Below are 14,525 nucleotides of genomic sequence, written 5' to 3'. Positions count from 1 at the left end.
CCTGGCGTATGCCGAGGTGAAGTTGAAGGTATCGGAGAGACAGAAACTGAGCTACCCCCCTCCCCCCCACCCCCTGACGGTCGCCTCCAATCACTTGCGCGTACGTCCTGGTTGGTCCTAAGACCATATGTGGCACGTGCGGCGTCGTGACGGGATCGTGAGCGGCGCATCTCTCACGATCACTCCTATATACCTCGCTCTTCCCGGCGTGCCCCGAGGAAGTTGAAGGTAGTGGAGAGACAGACGTTACGCTCCCCCCCCAGCTCGCTGGCAGACCAGCGTACGTGGGGGGAGCTGCAGCCGATCAACCAAAGCGCGGTGGGGATCGATCTGCAGGCCTGGCCGTGCCGCTCACCTGTGCGAGCGGCTCGACTGAGCACGTCGACCCCGGTCCCGTGCTCAGACGAGCTGCTGCTGGTCACCGTATCTGCCCGGTCCCTGTGGAGCGGCGTCAGGTGACCTGCAGAGCTCGCTTTCGCGGTGAGACCGGTGAGCGTCCTCGCGGCACGTCAAACCGCTGATACCAGCCGAGGCTGGTACCGTCGGTCGAGGGGACCTGGGGGACCTCTTCCCAGCCTCAACCCCTGGCCGGTCAGAGACCGTCACGTCCACCCGAGGTACCAGCTGGTCGCTACGAGAGCGGCCGCTGGTCTGGCGAGAGTCACCTGAGCGGCTCTCGACAGTCTTCTGCTCCGTGCCTCGGTCATGACGCTGAGCGAACTCAGGCGTCTTAACTTTGGCTGCACGGTCGCCCTCCGAAGGAGACCGTACACCCGGAACTTCTCGCGGACGAGAAACCGAGCCGGTACCTGGCTTAGCAGGAGTCTTCTTAGGGGGAAAATGTTATTGTTATAATACAATAAAGTTTGTTCATACTTACCTGGCAGATATATATAGCTGTATTCTCCGAAGTCCGACAGAATTTCAAAACTCCCGGCACACGCAGTGGGCGGCCAGTGTTAGTACCCCATTCCCGCCGCTGGGAGGCGGATATCAGGAATCATTCCCATTTTCTATTCAGATTTTTCATACCACTGTCCCCTGAGGGGATGGGGGAGGTGGGTGGGTACTTTAATTATATATATCTGCCAGGTAAGTATGAACAAACTTTATTGTATTATAACAATAACATTTTGTTCATGAAACTTACCTGTCAGATATATATATAGCTGAATCCCACCATGGAGTTGGGGGTAAGGGACAGAATAGAAGGATTAGGAAACACCTCAAGTGCAGATGATTGACATCTTGATTCCTTACCTGTTAGCATAGCTGACTTCTTGATTACTGTCACCGAAGTCTGCTTTTGCTTTACTAGAGTTGCCAACAAGGTAGTGACCTGTGTAGTTGGTGCGCTCTAGATGATCTGTCAACTGGGAGCGCGACCACAATGTGACTAGATCCATATTGACCATACTGTGAGGGCAACGAAGCTAAAACCACCACCTGACCTAACCTATCGAAGTTAGTCCCATAACTTCTAGGCTAACGAAAGGGAAAGCGCCTCAAGCGACCAACCCTTCAAAGTTAAAAGCACACATATCCCTTTTCTATAGGATAGGATTCGTGCTGCTTCCTGCCTCCAATAATATTTCTACGGATATGTATGGTCCTAGCGACTCGCAGATCTCATATGTCGTCTTCACATCCCGTCGGGAGTGTGAAGCGAACGCAGAGTTGCTTCGCTCACAACGGGCACTCAGGATATTTACTGAGTGTCCATGCTCTGTTGAAAATGCTTCCGAGGCCGCGCCCTCACCTCGTGAGCATTTACTTTAAAAGGTTTCAAATCTTTGTTCAAACATGACGAATGAGCCTCTTAGAAAGACTCCTTAAAAATAACGCCAGGGGCGTTCTTCGACATGGGCAGTCTGGTCTTTTTTACGGAACACCGCAGATTGTCCGATGACCTCGACTTTCTTTAGTTTTATCAAGATAAAACTTGAGAGTCCCGACAGGGCACAGGACTCTCTGTGGCTCTTGCCCAATAATTTGTGCCATCCCCTTGATCTCCAGGTCTCTGGGCCAAGGGTTAGACGGGTTTTCGTTCTTAGCAAGAACGAAGGCTTAGAGGACACCGAATTATGTCCTCTAAAGACCAAAACCTCTGATGATGGCTAAAACCTCACTAACCATCTTTGCCGTAGCTAGAGTGGTTAGAAAATTAGCCTTTCTGGTTACGTGTATTAAGTTTACAGAAGCTTCGATCTAAAAAAATTTCAAGATTTCCACAGACCTCAAAGATCGTGAAGGGCTTTGTTGTTTGACAGATCGAATCTCTGAGCCTAGAGGCCGTCAACATATTTCCGTATTCTACAATAGTTGGGACTAGCTAGCTTATCCCATACTTCAGACGGATGGGAAGGCGGTAAAGTAATTCACAGAGGTCAAAGGTGAGGAACAGTCATTCTTCCTGCCCTATGTCCAGAAACGGCCCACTCCGATTGGTACACTGCAAAATATGCAGCACTGCTTTGCTTTGGCAATGAGACTTGCAATTAATCTTGAAGATCCTCTCGCTTCTTGACAGTCTGAACGCATTCAGACTCAGAGCGGAGAGATTTTAGGTACCTCTCGAAGTGAGGCTGTTAGAGTAGACCGATTCTCTCGGGAAGGGTCCTTGGAAAGTGCTCTCTGAAGGACGTGACCTCTGTGAATCCAGCCTCTCGAAGGCCAACATGGGGCGATCAGCGTCTTTCTCACTCCCTCTGACGCCAGCGATTATCTTATTACATTTCCTAAGCTTTTGAATAGGGGAAAAGGCTAACCAACTATCCCCATTCCATACTATAGGATGGCGTCTATTGCTACCAGCTCTCGGATCGAGAATAAGGGCGCAACGTAGAGGAAGCTTCTTCGTCTTCAATATTGCAAAATCTACGAAAGGAGGATCCCCAAAGTCTCCACAACTCTCGACATACTTCTAAGCGAGGATTACTCAAACGTCAGTAGTTGCTGCCGTCGATCGGAAGATCCGCACGGACGTGCAATTCTGTAAACGACCTCTTAAGGATCGTTACGTTCCGTGCCTATGCCGATAACCATCTCTCTTTTCTTGGATATGAGAGAGCTGCGGAATTATCTGAGATTGATTTGGCCACCACTCGACCAAAACCTCCCTCTTCGAGGAACTGGAGAGCCACCAAATTGCTTCCATTCTTTTAGATTATGTGCCAGGACCTCTGTCCGGATGCCTGGCTCCTCTCAGTATCACCTGAGGTGATCCTTAACTCATTGAGAGACGTTTAGAATTCTCTCTAGATCTTTGATGTTATTTCAGTTCTCCTGTAGGAAAAAACTGTAGAGGTCTGAATTGCAGTCTATTCAGGGAAACAACGCTTCTCCAGCAGGAGGAAATGGTCCCCAGCAGACTCATCCATTCCCTCACTAAGCATGCTTCCTTCCCTAATAAGGCTGCGCTTTGCATAAGCAGGAGAGCATTATTATAGTGCTATGCTGCGGTAGACTCGTACAGAATTCTGTTACAGTGCGGTAAGCAGCGCCGAACATGTCTAAGAGGATATCTCTGTTGAAAATTTTCTTAGCAAAAGGAAGTCGTTTATTCATGATTACCAGAAATCCCCTCAACCCGAGGCGAAAGTCTGATTGTAGGGCAGAGATACGGTTCGTAATCAATCCCGCGGGAGAGAGAGACGTAACCGACCGAGCATTACAACGAGCTACCTAAAACTGAGTTGGTGACAGTGTGTGACACTGTGACAGTTACAGGCAGCAGCTTATGTTCACCTTCTCGCAGTCTTATGCCGAGTTGCCAGCTATTCTATTCATCTAAGGAATAGATTTTCCATTATTTGAACAGAAACTCTCAAGTTGGCATATTTAAGCGAAACAGAATTCGCTAAATACAGAAGCTGATTTTGTGTTGTCGTAACATTACGCTTAATTAACCAAATGTTAAATCGGAAACTCCTGGAAAGTTGCCGGGAGTACCGATTAAATATACTGCGTCATCCACAATGACAGCACCTCTCGTTTCGCACTATTCTGCCTGAGTTACTAGCTACTCTCTTCTACGAAGGAATAGGTTCGTTACTATTATCGATCTTAAGGAAATTCTCAAGCAGGCATATTTAAGCGAAACATAATTCGCTAGATGCAGAAGCTGAGTTGGTGTTGTTGTAACAATACCTTTAAGCATTGTCCTTACACCGAAACTCCTGGAAGTTTGCAGGAAGGACCGATTAAATACACTTAAAAATAACAGTCCTTTCGTTTGCCATCTGTAGAGGTAACTACGATATGCGTATATGACTTGAACTTTACATTAGTAATATGACGCGAAGATAAAATACATAAGTATTGCAGTCACTTGAACATCTAATTCTATACTACATTCTTTCCTCGACGAGGAAGAGAGAGAGAATGGAAATCGACTGTCTTCATTCTCTTTGCCAGAGAAGGAATAATATTATTCAAATGGAAATCCTCAAGTGAGAACCGAAGATCGAAAGGAAAGTTCAAGCTTCTTATGATATTTGACATAAGACTTCATGACGTAGTCTATAAGTCTTTTTCCTGGATGAGCCTCTGACTAATGAATGAGAGCTCTTTCGAAATTTTGTTACTTATCCGCTTATACGAGAAAATGTTATTAAGACTTTGTCAATGAGAACTAACCCAATTGCATGACGGAAAGTATCCAGGAATTCGAGCATATAGCCTTCCCGATTCCCCGAGAAATCGAGGAAGGGGCAGGATTCCTGATTAGAGACTGGGCTTACGACAGGAAGGACCTTAATGTTCCCCTTCGGCAGCGCAATCCCGAAAGCAGACGAGGCGTTTTATGACACCGAAATCTGCTTACAGTTTTCCTGGAATTCATCAAGTGATGGATTCTATTGAACGCTCCCCTTCGTAGAAAGCGAAGTAGACATCTTGACGAGACCAAACTCCTTCCTCTTCTTCGACGACGCCCTCTTGAAGAGCGTTCTTGCAGGAATCCTGCCGAACGTCTTGATGCGTAGGACGCCTATCGTTCTGAAGAACGTCCTGGCAAGTTGCTCTACCGAGCGTCATGACGTGTAGGATGCCGAGCGTCTTCAAAAGCGTCCTCGAGCGTCCTGGCAGCGTCCTCGCTAGCGTCCTGGCGAGCGTCCAGTATGTGTAAGACATCGAGCGTCTTCCAAAAGCTTATCAATGTTTATGACGCCGAGCGTCTTCTGAAAGGCCAACCGAAAAGCGTCCTGGAGAGCCGCACGCTGCTCCTGAAGTGTGAGAGCACTATAGGAAGACGTAAGGCTATCGTCTCCAAGACGGCCTTAAAGACCTTCGTTACCTTCTAACAAAGACGGTGGCCGCCTGTGCAACATCTTGCGTCTTAGTAATGTAAATGAACATATCCAGAAACGCGCTCAAAAAAGGAACGCCGAGCGTTCCGAAAGGCATCGTCGCGAGGTGCTTGCCGAACGTCCTGATTGCATTCTTTGAGTGTCTTGAAGAGCGTCCGGAATAGAAGAGCGACGAACATCAAGGGAAGCGTCATAGTGAATGACGTGTGTCAACACGAATAACTTGAGAGGCTTCCTGGCGAGGGGAGAGCCGCTCATGAAACGCGAGCGTCCTAAGCATAAGTACGGTGATCGTCATCTAGGACGAGTCTTAAGGACGTTCGCCCACTCTTGACAAAAACGACGGCCGGCTGTGCGACATCTTGCGTCTTTGTCACGTCTATCGACACTGCAGAAGGGCATTTAAAAGGACGCCTGTGTGTTCTTGGGTATGAAGGAATTCTTTGCCCTTCTCCTGTCGAAAACTAGGATAGTCTGTCCAGTGTCATATCTGTCCTCTGACAGAGCGTCCCTTAGGGACGAGTAAGATGCGTCTTGGCGAGCTGTTTGACTATGCAAATCAGCTTGCCGGACGTCAAGCTTATGAGCTTGAACAATATCCCGTTTCGTAGTAAAGCGAACGTCACATAACGTATACTAGCGCCATGAGGGGATGGGGGAGGGAGGGGAGCGTCTTGGAAAGCAAGAAAACAATCCTTGCTACAAGAGTAAAAGACGTTCCTTCCTCTCGATAGAGCGTTTGGAATGTCTCGAAAGGCGTCCTCGTGAGGGTCCTGCCTTAAGGACATTTTTAATCTCTTGACCAAGACGACAGCCGCCTGTGCGACATTTTGCGTCTTTGTCACGCTTACGATATTAAGTCAAGCCGAAGGGACGCCAGATCAGTACTCAAGACGCTCCCTCCTGACGAGAGGAGGACGTGAAGCATCCTCTTCTCTGAAGCTTCTTTTTTTAGAGGGCGCAAGTCCTTTTCGAGAGCTCCAACCTTGCGGGGAGGACGCCTCGGAGGACGAGAAGCAATCTTTCATGATTCGTGCACGTGCACGATCTTTGGCAACCTTATCCTGCCAAAGGGACGCCAGATCGGTGGGGGGTTCCCGTAACCCTCCTTCGGTTTTTCAACTTTCCCCCTCCCTGGTCCTGGGAGTCCGACAGAGGTTTAGACCTAGAGGCGTTATAGGACCGATCTGACGCCCCCTCCACAACACTAGGGGCAAAATCAACATCACTACGGACCTCACAACACTGATTGGAGAGCGAGCACTTTTTCAAGCTTACTTGATGTAATCCACCATAATAGAAAGGGCATTACTTCTCACAGACACTTCCTCTAGGCCCGTAAGCCATACCACAGGGTTAGGCAAAATAAAGTCTACTGAAGGTTAGTAGGTTCATTATCCTAACTTCTGTTACTGTGGAGGAAGTCCTCCTGATTCTATCACGCTCTAATTTGCGTACATACGAATCATACGTCTTCTTTCGGAATCAGTCAACATTACACTAATTACATTGATCTTTCAACAAAGAAAACATGTAAACGTCATGTATACTAAGCGAGTGTCTACCGAAGGTTTCGGTAGCCTCCCCTTACCCGTTGCAGACAACAAAGTCTGAAACTAGGCTAACTAGATTCAGACATCATATGCAATGAAAAAATTTTAATTAATTTATGATAGCGTATGCCTAGCCACAATCCCAAGTCAATCAGTCAAAAAAATAAGTAGGAATACTTAAGCGGCTAATGAAGTTTCAAAATCCTAGGCGGAGGTAATGGAAACAGGTGTTTTCACTACCGCGACAGAGAAAAATCTGAATAGAAAATGGGAATGATTCCTGATATCCGCCTCCCAGCGGCGGGAATGGGTACTAACCACCTGGCCGCCCACTGCGTGTGCCGGGAGTTTTGAAATTCTGTCGGACTTCGGAGAATACAGCTATATATATATCTGACAGGTAAGTTTCATGAACAAACCCGGTTACCAGCTGGTTGCTGCGAGAGCGGCCGCTGGCCTGGCGAGAGTCACCTGAGCGGTTCTCGCCAGCCTTCTGCTCCTGCTCCGTGCCGCGGTCTTGGCGCCGAGTGAACTCTGGCGCCGAAACTTTGGCTGCACAGTCTCCCGAGGGAGAGCGTACACTCAGGATCTCCCGCGAACGAGAGACCGAGCCGGAACCTGGCGTAGCGGCATCGCCGCTAGCACCAGGCGAGGAAGTACCAGTGCTAACCGATACTCCTCTGGTCCCCGACTATCTCTTCCTTACGGAAGGGGAGATGGGCCCCGCTCCCGAAGGAGCAGGAGGACCAGCAGAAGGACCCCCCGTCCCACTGAGGTGGGACGGGCCCTTAGAAGTTCCCGAAGGAGACTTCTTAGGGGGGGAGGCAGCCTTCTTCTTCTTCGGCTTATGGGCCTTAGAAGTCGAAGGGGAAGAGGCAGCAGCAGACGAAGACGAAGATGACACCTTCCTCTTCTTCGTCAGCTCACGCAGGACAGTCGTCAGGTCCTCCATCCAGGCCGGAGTCGGGCCTATTGCCGAAGCAACACGGCCCGACTGCACCCGTCCGGAAGGACCTGGGACTGGGGGTTGACACACCGTGGGCAGGACCAGCATGGACAGGCGCAGGAACCAGGAGCGACAGGAACAGCAACCAGCTCAGGAGCGGCAGGAACAGCAGCAGCGGTAAACACAGAAGGGACAGCCAAGCCAGTAGCGGGAACCACATCAGCGGCAGGTACGGCAGGCCCAGCCATCGCCTCGTAGAATCATCGGCAGCCAGCGGGAACCTGGGTACTGGCGGCCGGTCCAGGGGCGAGCTGCTGGAACAGCGGAAGTTCTGGGGCAGGCAACAAGAAGAAAACACAGGCGGCGGCGGCATACCCTCCTCGTTACAGGCGGTGACCGGCCCTAGTAGCGGCAGACGGCGTCACCGACACAGCATGGGGAGTGTAGACCAGCGGGGGGAAGCAGCCTAAGCGGCCGTGTAGGTTGTAGTGGAGACCGCTCCAAGGTCACCACCCCAGACCTCGCTAGACGCTGCAGCAGAACGTGGATGCTAGGCACGCCCTGCAGCCGCAGTGGCCCATACCTGTCCAAGGTCGTCTCCCACGGATGTAGCACCTGCGGTAGCACAGACAGATTAGTAAGAGGGGTTCCCTCACGCACGGGGGGGAGACATGCCCCACCCTGAACGCAAGGAAGACCCCAAATACAAAATACGAGGAAGCTGAGCGGGGGGCAGGAAAGAAGACGAAGAATTGAATACCAAGGGAGTCGCGGGAGAGCTTTCCGACGACTTCCTGGCAGACCTTCGCTTCCCCTACCCCCGCACAGCAGTGAAGAGTAATATGAAAATGAAACAGAATTCTGCACTTGCGATTTTCAATTTCACAGCAATAAATCGTAAGGATTAATTCCCGGGTAAGAGCGGAAATTGATCCAAAATTAAATATGATGCAATTAATAAATGAAAATGAAAAGAAACTGCATTGCGAATCCACTTTCATTGCATTCTATTCATACAAAATAAGAGGCTCGTGCCGAGCGCAACCATGCTCTCGGCAACGAACGCACAGGGCAAAAATATAATGAAAAAGAGTACTTACATCTTTCAATTACAGTAAGTCCTCGGGTTACGCTGGTCTCGACTTACGATGTTTCGTGGTTACGAACGCGCCCCCATAAAAATATAAAAAATAATATTTTGCGTCGTTCCGTCTTACGCGGTTTAGCGTCGTAAGCAACGTAAACAAACGCGAACTAGTTCCAGGCGCACGGCGGAAGAATACGCTTTGTGGGGGAGAGGACGGCATCGCTTCGCTACGCTCATTCCTCGCCCATACGCCATTTTGGTTGTTTACACTGCCTCTCTCTCCCTCGTGTTGTATCGTTTTTGTAACTTTTTGCTCTTTGTTATGGCTCCCAAGCGCAAGGCGGACTCTTCTGATGGTAGTGCATCGAAGAAAAGAAAGGCCATCACCATGGAAATTAAAGTGGACATTATAAAGCGATCTGAGAAGGGAGAAACGCCAACAAACATTGGCCGCTCGCTTGGCCTTAGCCGTTCGACCGTTGCTACCATTATCAAAGATAAAGAGCGCATCGTTGAACATGTGAAAGGATCTGCTCCTATGAAAGCGACAGTGATAACTAAGCAGCGTAGTGGTCTAATAATTGAAATGGAAAGGTTATTGGTGCTTTGGTTGGAAGACCAAAATCAACGGCGTATCCCAGTCAGCCTTATGGTGATTCAGGAGAAGGCGAAAAGATTGTTGCATCTCCAGCAACTTCTGGAGGTTCTTTTTCTCTTCACTAACCCTCCCTCCCCCAGTCCTCTCCAGCACCGCAGCTTCCTCTCCAGTGTGCAAGCCAATCAAACTAATAAAGGTAAGGAATTGTTCTCTCGTTGTTGATTGATAGGTATTTTACATTAAATCAGGTGTATTTTTTCAATGTTCCGACTTACGCTGAAAATCGTGTTACGATGCATCGTAAGAACGGATCAACGTCGTAACTCGAGGACCCCCTGTACACACTTTCGCCCAAAATACATGACTCGGCGCGAGTGCGCCCGCCCTTGGCACCGAGACATAATTCAAGTCAATTTCATGAAAAGAGCGGAAATCGCCGCCTCTACGGCGATAGCTCCATGTTGATTCATAATTAAGTAATGAAAATGAAAACAGTGTACTTACAGTTTCATTTTCAAGTCAAACAAACCATTAGTAGAAAACACAATATAAACAAAGCATACGACAATGAAGCGGGCAGAGAGCGATGACGAACACGTCCTTCACACCCGCGGCCGAAAGCAAAAGTGATTCTTCACCTCTCGGGCGCGCGGGCGCGCGCACGATCGGACAAGCAGTTAACTACCGTTCTCCCCTTGTTCGAAGCTTACGACCGTCCCAGCTGCCACTAGTTACCTTCCTATTGTTAAAGGACCGAGGGTTTGTATTACGTATCGGAACAAATATTCGTTATTGAAAAAGTAACTCAACTCTGACTCAAATTTAAGTAATTATTTTTTGGAATTAGAACGTTCTTTTAAGTTCTGTATTATGACGTCACGACATCTTGACTTTCGTACCTATTGTAAATAATTGCTATACTCAACTGTCTTGCAGAACAGTTTACCAGTTATTCATGCAGATTGTTATCAGCTATACATGTAATTGTTATAATCGTAATGCGCATATATATCTTTATTATTTACTTTTTGGATATATGAAGATGTTTTACTGCTGGATTACCGCCGTAGTGTGACGCAATCGTTTTCGGTCCCTGCGCCTCTGTCTGTTTTCGCACCATAAGAAATTATGGGGCCGAATTTGCAATGACCAGAAAGTCGTTAAAAGAGGAAAGTTAGCATTGAGGGGCATATGTTTTGACTGAGAAAAATACAAATTTATTCAATAGCTAGCTTGTAAAAAATACTTGATTATAAAAACTTGATTGACAACTAAGCAGCATGTCTACTATGGGTTTCAGAGACAGTGCAAGCACGTTTTTGGGCAATACCTATCTCTGTAACGAACACTCGTAACAGAACGAGATTTTGCTATAGTGCATTACACCCAGTGCCGTAATTTATAAGGGTATCGTGAATCACTAATCGTAAAGAATAATGACACTTGTCCTTGTACCAAGAGACAAAAACTCCATTATGCAGAAATGGATACGAACACGCGTATAAAGCTCCACCTACCCTCTCCCCCCCCCTCCACCGCCACCCCTTTTCTTCTTCGTTCCTCCGCCTTCCTTTCTCTCTCTCTCTGTTGCCATTCGGTATGTGTTGACCCTCCAAACTGGGTATAAGACTACACACAAAACGTTGAAATTGGTGAAATTAGGCTATGTATTGGAAGTATATATACATAAATATTAAAGCAATTTTATCATTATTGCATTACTATGACAACTAGAATTCATGGAAACAGTTTATAATAATGGAACGGCGTATGTTTGAAGCCTCCACTAATGTGGCAACGATGATTTTGCCATTCTTAGCATGCAAACATTAAAGGTTACATTTATTTCTGGCATACGATTATTAAAGAAATTCAAAATACTAAATATAGACTTGAAATCAATGAAAAGTGCTAGCAAAACAAAAAGCAAAAAAAAAAAAAAAAAAAACGTATATAATTCACTTTTCCGTAGTCGTTCCTCTATGCACGTATCCGTTAGTCGTTCCTCTATGGTTTTCGGCAGCCAGATGTACGAAAACGTTAGAAACATTTGATTGTATCTACTTTAGAAATATCTGTAATTTTTTCGGGGTAATTTGGTTGCAAAAAAGGGATAATATACATGAATTAAATCAAATTTTTAAATAACAAAGTCAAATTTAAACTAAATAACAAGTAAAGTAAACAATTTAGGGAATAAAACCTTGCAGTTTCGTCGTCTGTCGTCGTCTGCTGTTCATAACTGTGTTTGTGGCGCGCGCGCTTAGAAACCAGGAACAGCAACGGGTTTAAAGTGCAATGTGGAGTGAACTGAGACCAAAATGTGTATAATAACAATTAAATAAGCACTATGGACTTTCAGTTGCGATGGCAGTAAGGATAAAAACCACCGATTACAAGGTAAGAATGAATTCAGTTCAAACCATAACCCCGGGAATAACAAGTTTCATACTTTCACTAATATAGGCAACAAAATGTTGTTTTATTGTGCTGATTACAACTGCAATCTTGAGTAAGATCAATAAACGTTACATCTTTACGCTAACATTGTTCAAATGAGTGCTGGGAAGGCTGGGGAAAGATGGTGGCCATCACTGATCAGAACCTTCCATGCAAAACGTAGCCGCCATATTGGATTTCAAAACTGCCTTGAAAACATATTTTACAAAGAGCTCACATGCTTATTTTAGTTCGTATGGGGCTTTCATATATCACATTATGTTGACGAAACTTTAGTCTTTTAAATGGTATGCTTAGAGTTGCAATTGTATTCTTGTTTCACCAATTAAATACCAAGTGAATAAGACCCGTCCACCGTGATGAGGGTTGGCCTGCCGTGGTGTTTTACCCTAATTTCTAACTTTGGAGAAAATACTTACTTCGAAAGGAGAGTAGAGGTCTTTAGCTCCGTTTCTCACCGACAAGAAGTCGCGACTGATGCCCATCTCCGGTGTCAGGACGCGTTTTAATGTACTTTTTTTGGGGTGGCATACATTGATCTTACATGGCCTACCGAAGGCCATGCAGTGTTTTACCCTATAAGTACTTTTTCGGAGAGTGGCATGCTATGATCATCGTTTAGTTGATCCAGGCCATGCGGTGTTTTACCCTATCATAAAATACTACCTAGCTAGGCTATAAATCATTTTTCACTATGAGTCTTAGGTTAAGACCCCATAAGGTCTATAGGGTAACCTAGGAGTATACTAACAAGAATCTAGAGGTTAATGAATAATACAACCTATAAACATCTATAACTCACCGAAGTAAAGATCGTCCATCACATACTAAATGATAGACTGATTGATTGAGTGCTCTAAGCCCAAGGCATCACGTGCACTTTTCATTCCCAACTCTCACGGTCCTTTTAGTTATCACAGTAATTATCAGTTATCTTTGAAATTTATCAATTATTACGATTAATTAAGGATTATCTCGATTATGAAGACTGCAATATTATAAGATAAGGACGCTTGAAGAGAAGTTACGCTAATAAGATAGGTTAGACAGCCAATGGCGTCTCTATGTTGTCATTTTGAGCGTCTTCTATTTGACAGTGTTTATGTTTGTGGTCCTAGTTGTTTTCATTCATTTCAATAAGCAATTTGGAGGACAATTGTAAGCAATCGGTTGGAATGTGATTAAAAATTCATATAATTTACTAATAAATTGGATAATTTAAGGCAAATAATGGATTCAGGTAATGGTAGTTTGTTTACGTTTTGGGCGTAGTCTCCTAAGGACTTCTCGTTCGTGGTTCCTGTTTGAATTTGATATTTTGCTTCAAACCTAGTTGATGAAAAGGAGAAAGTTAGATATAATCATTGGAGAAGTAATGGCAAAATATAGATAATTTATTTAATTAATAGCTAATTAGGATAAACGATAAGTACACTGGCAGTGGTATTAGTAGTAATAGGTGGAAATTGCTTTTGAATCGGCTCCCCTGCTTGGTTTTATTCCTCCTTTGTTTATGTTCGTTTAAGTTTTTTTCCTCTCTGCAGTACCATATTCTTTTATATATTCTTTCCTGTTTTCGACCTCTCCCTCAGCAGATCTGCAAATAAAAGTATATTGGCCATCAATGCCTCTATTAGCTTTTTTTTTCTATTAACAGAGTCAAATGCTTTTTGGAAGTCAATATTATTGATACCACAAATAAAGGATCCTTTCTTTTGTGCGTTTCTTGAATGCAATATTTTAAGATATATATGTATATTATCAATTCCTCTTCTTTGTGTAGTAAAGCCTGATTGCAGTTCATTTGTTTTCCCTATATTTCTAATATGCTTTTCTATTTTGGTTTTCAGGATCTCCATTAAAACTTTATAACTCAAATTAGCTGCTGTGTGTTTTCCTGTCTTTCAGTACCCTAAATGCTGTTTAAACATTATGCCAATTCTCTTTGAATGTTGGTACTTTGTAAGAATACTTTGAACAGAACTGGTTTCATTCTGTCTGGCCCCGGTGCTTTATTTGACCTAATTTTCTCGAGATTATTTACATCTTCAGTTATATGTTGACTTCTTCCACGGGCTTAATTTCTGTCTTTGTTAGGTCATACACTCCATCCATGTGTTCTCTTAATGGTATATCATATACTGTCCAAATCTTTTCATCATTTATTCCATGACATGTTTATACTGTTCTTTCTTGCTCTCATTCCATATTTCTCCTATTTGATTTTCTTCTTTTTGGTATATTGTTTTCCAAAATTTATCTAACTCTTTCCCTAGGGTTTCTTCCTTGATCTCTTGCTTATTATTTTCGTCAAATATCTTGATCCATTCTTTTTCTGAGATGATCTTTTCACTCTGCATGTCTATATATTCCCAAAATTTCCTGTGTCTGTTTTTGTCATTCATTATAGCATTCCTGACCTTTTCTTCTTAGTTTTCATATGTTTTCTTTATTATGATCTCTAGATACCTACTTTTTTGTTTTTGTCTATAACATGCTTCTTCATAGTATCTCTTTTCTTCTGTGCTTGTGGCTTTTCTTTTCAATTTGTTATATATCCTTATCTGACTTA

At 45.1% G+C, this 14,525-nt stretch overlaps 1 protein-coding gene across 4 annotated transcripts in view; it reads right to left on the bottom strand.

The window, feature by feature from the left end:
- LOC135204657 (gastrula zinc finger protein xLCGF3.1-like) overlaps positions 1-14,525 on the bottom strand; it is a 316,463-nt gene that overhangs the window by 261,915 nt on the left and 40,023 nt on the right. For 3 of the 4 annotated variants that reach the window (XR_010312278.1, XM_064234805.1, XM_064234807.1), the window contains exon 1: positions 12,756-13,014. The exons of the other annotated variant lie outside the window; for it this stretch is intronic. The gene's annotated coding sequence lies outside the window, so the exon portion shown is untranslated. Of the gene's footprint in view, positions 1-12,755; positions 13,015-14,525 lie in introns of those variants that run through there. 4 annotated transcript variants of the gene reach the window in all.

This window comes from Macrobrachium nipponense, chromosome 47 (assembly GCF_015104395.2).
Source record: "Macrobrachium nipponense isolate FS-2020 chromosome 47, ASM1510439v2, whole genome shotgun sequence".
Taxonomy (NCBI): domain Eukaryota; kingdom Metazoa; phylum Arthropoda; class Malacostraca; order Decapoda; family Palaemonidae; genus Macrobrachium; species Macrobrachium nipponense.
Note: the sequence above shows the minus strand (reverse complement) of the source record. Positions and strands in the feature narration are given on the sequence as shown.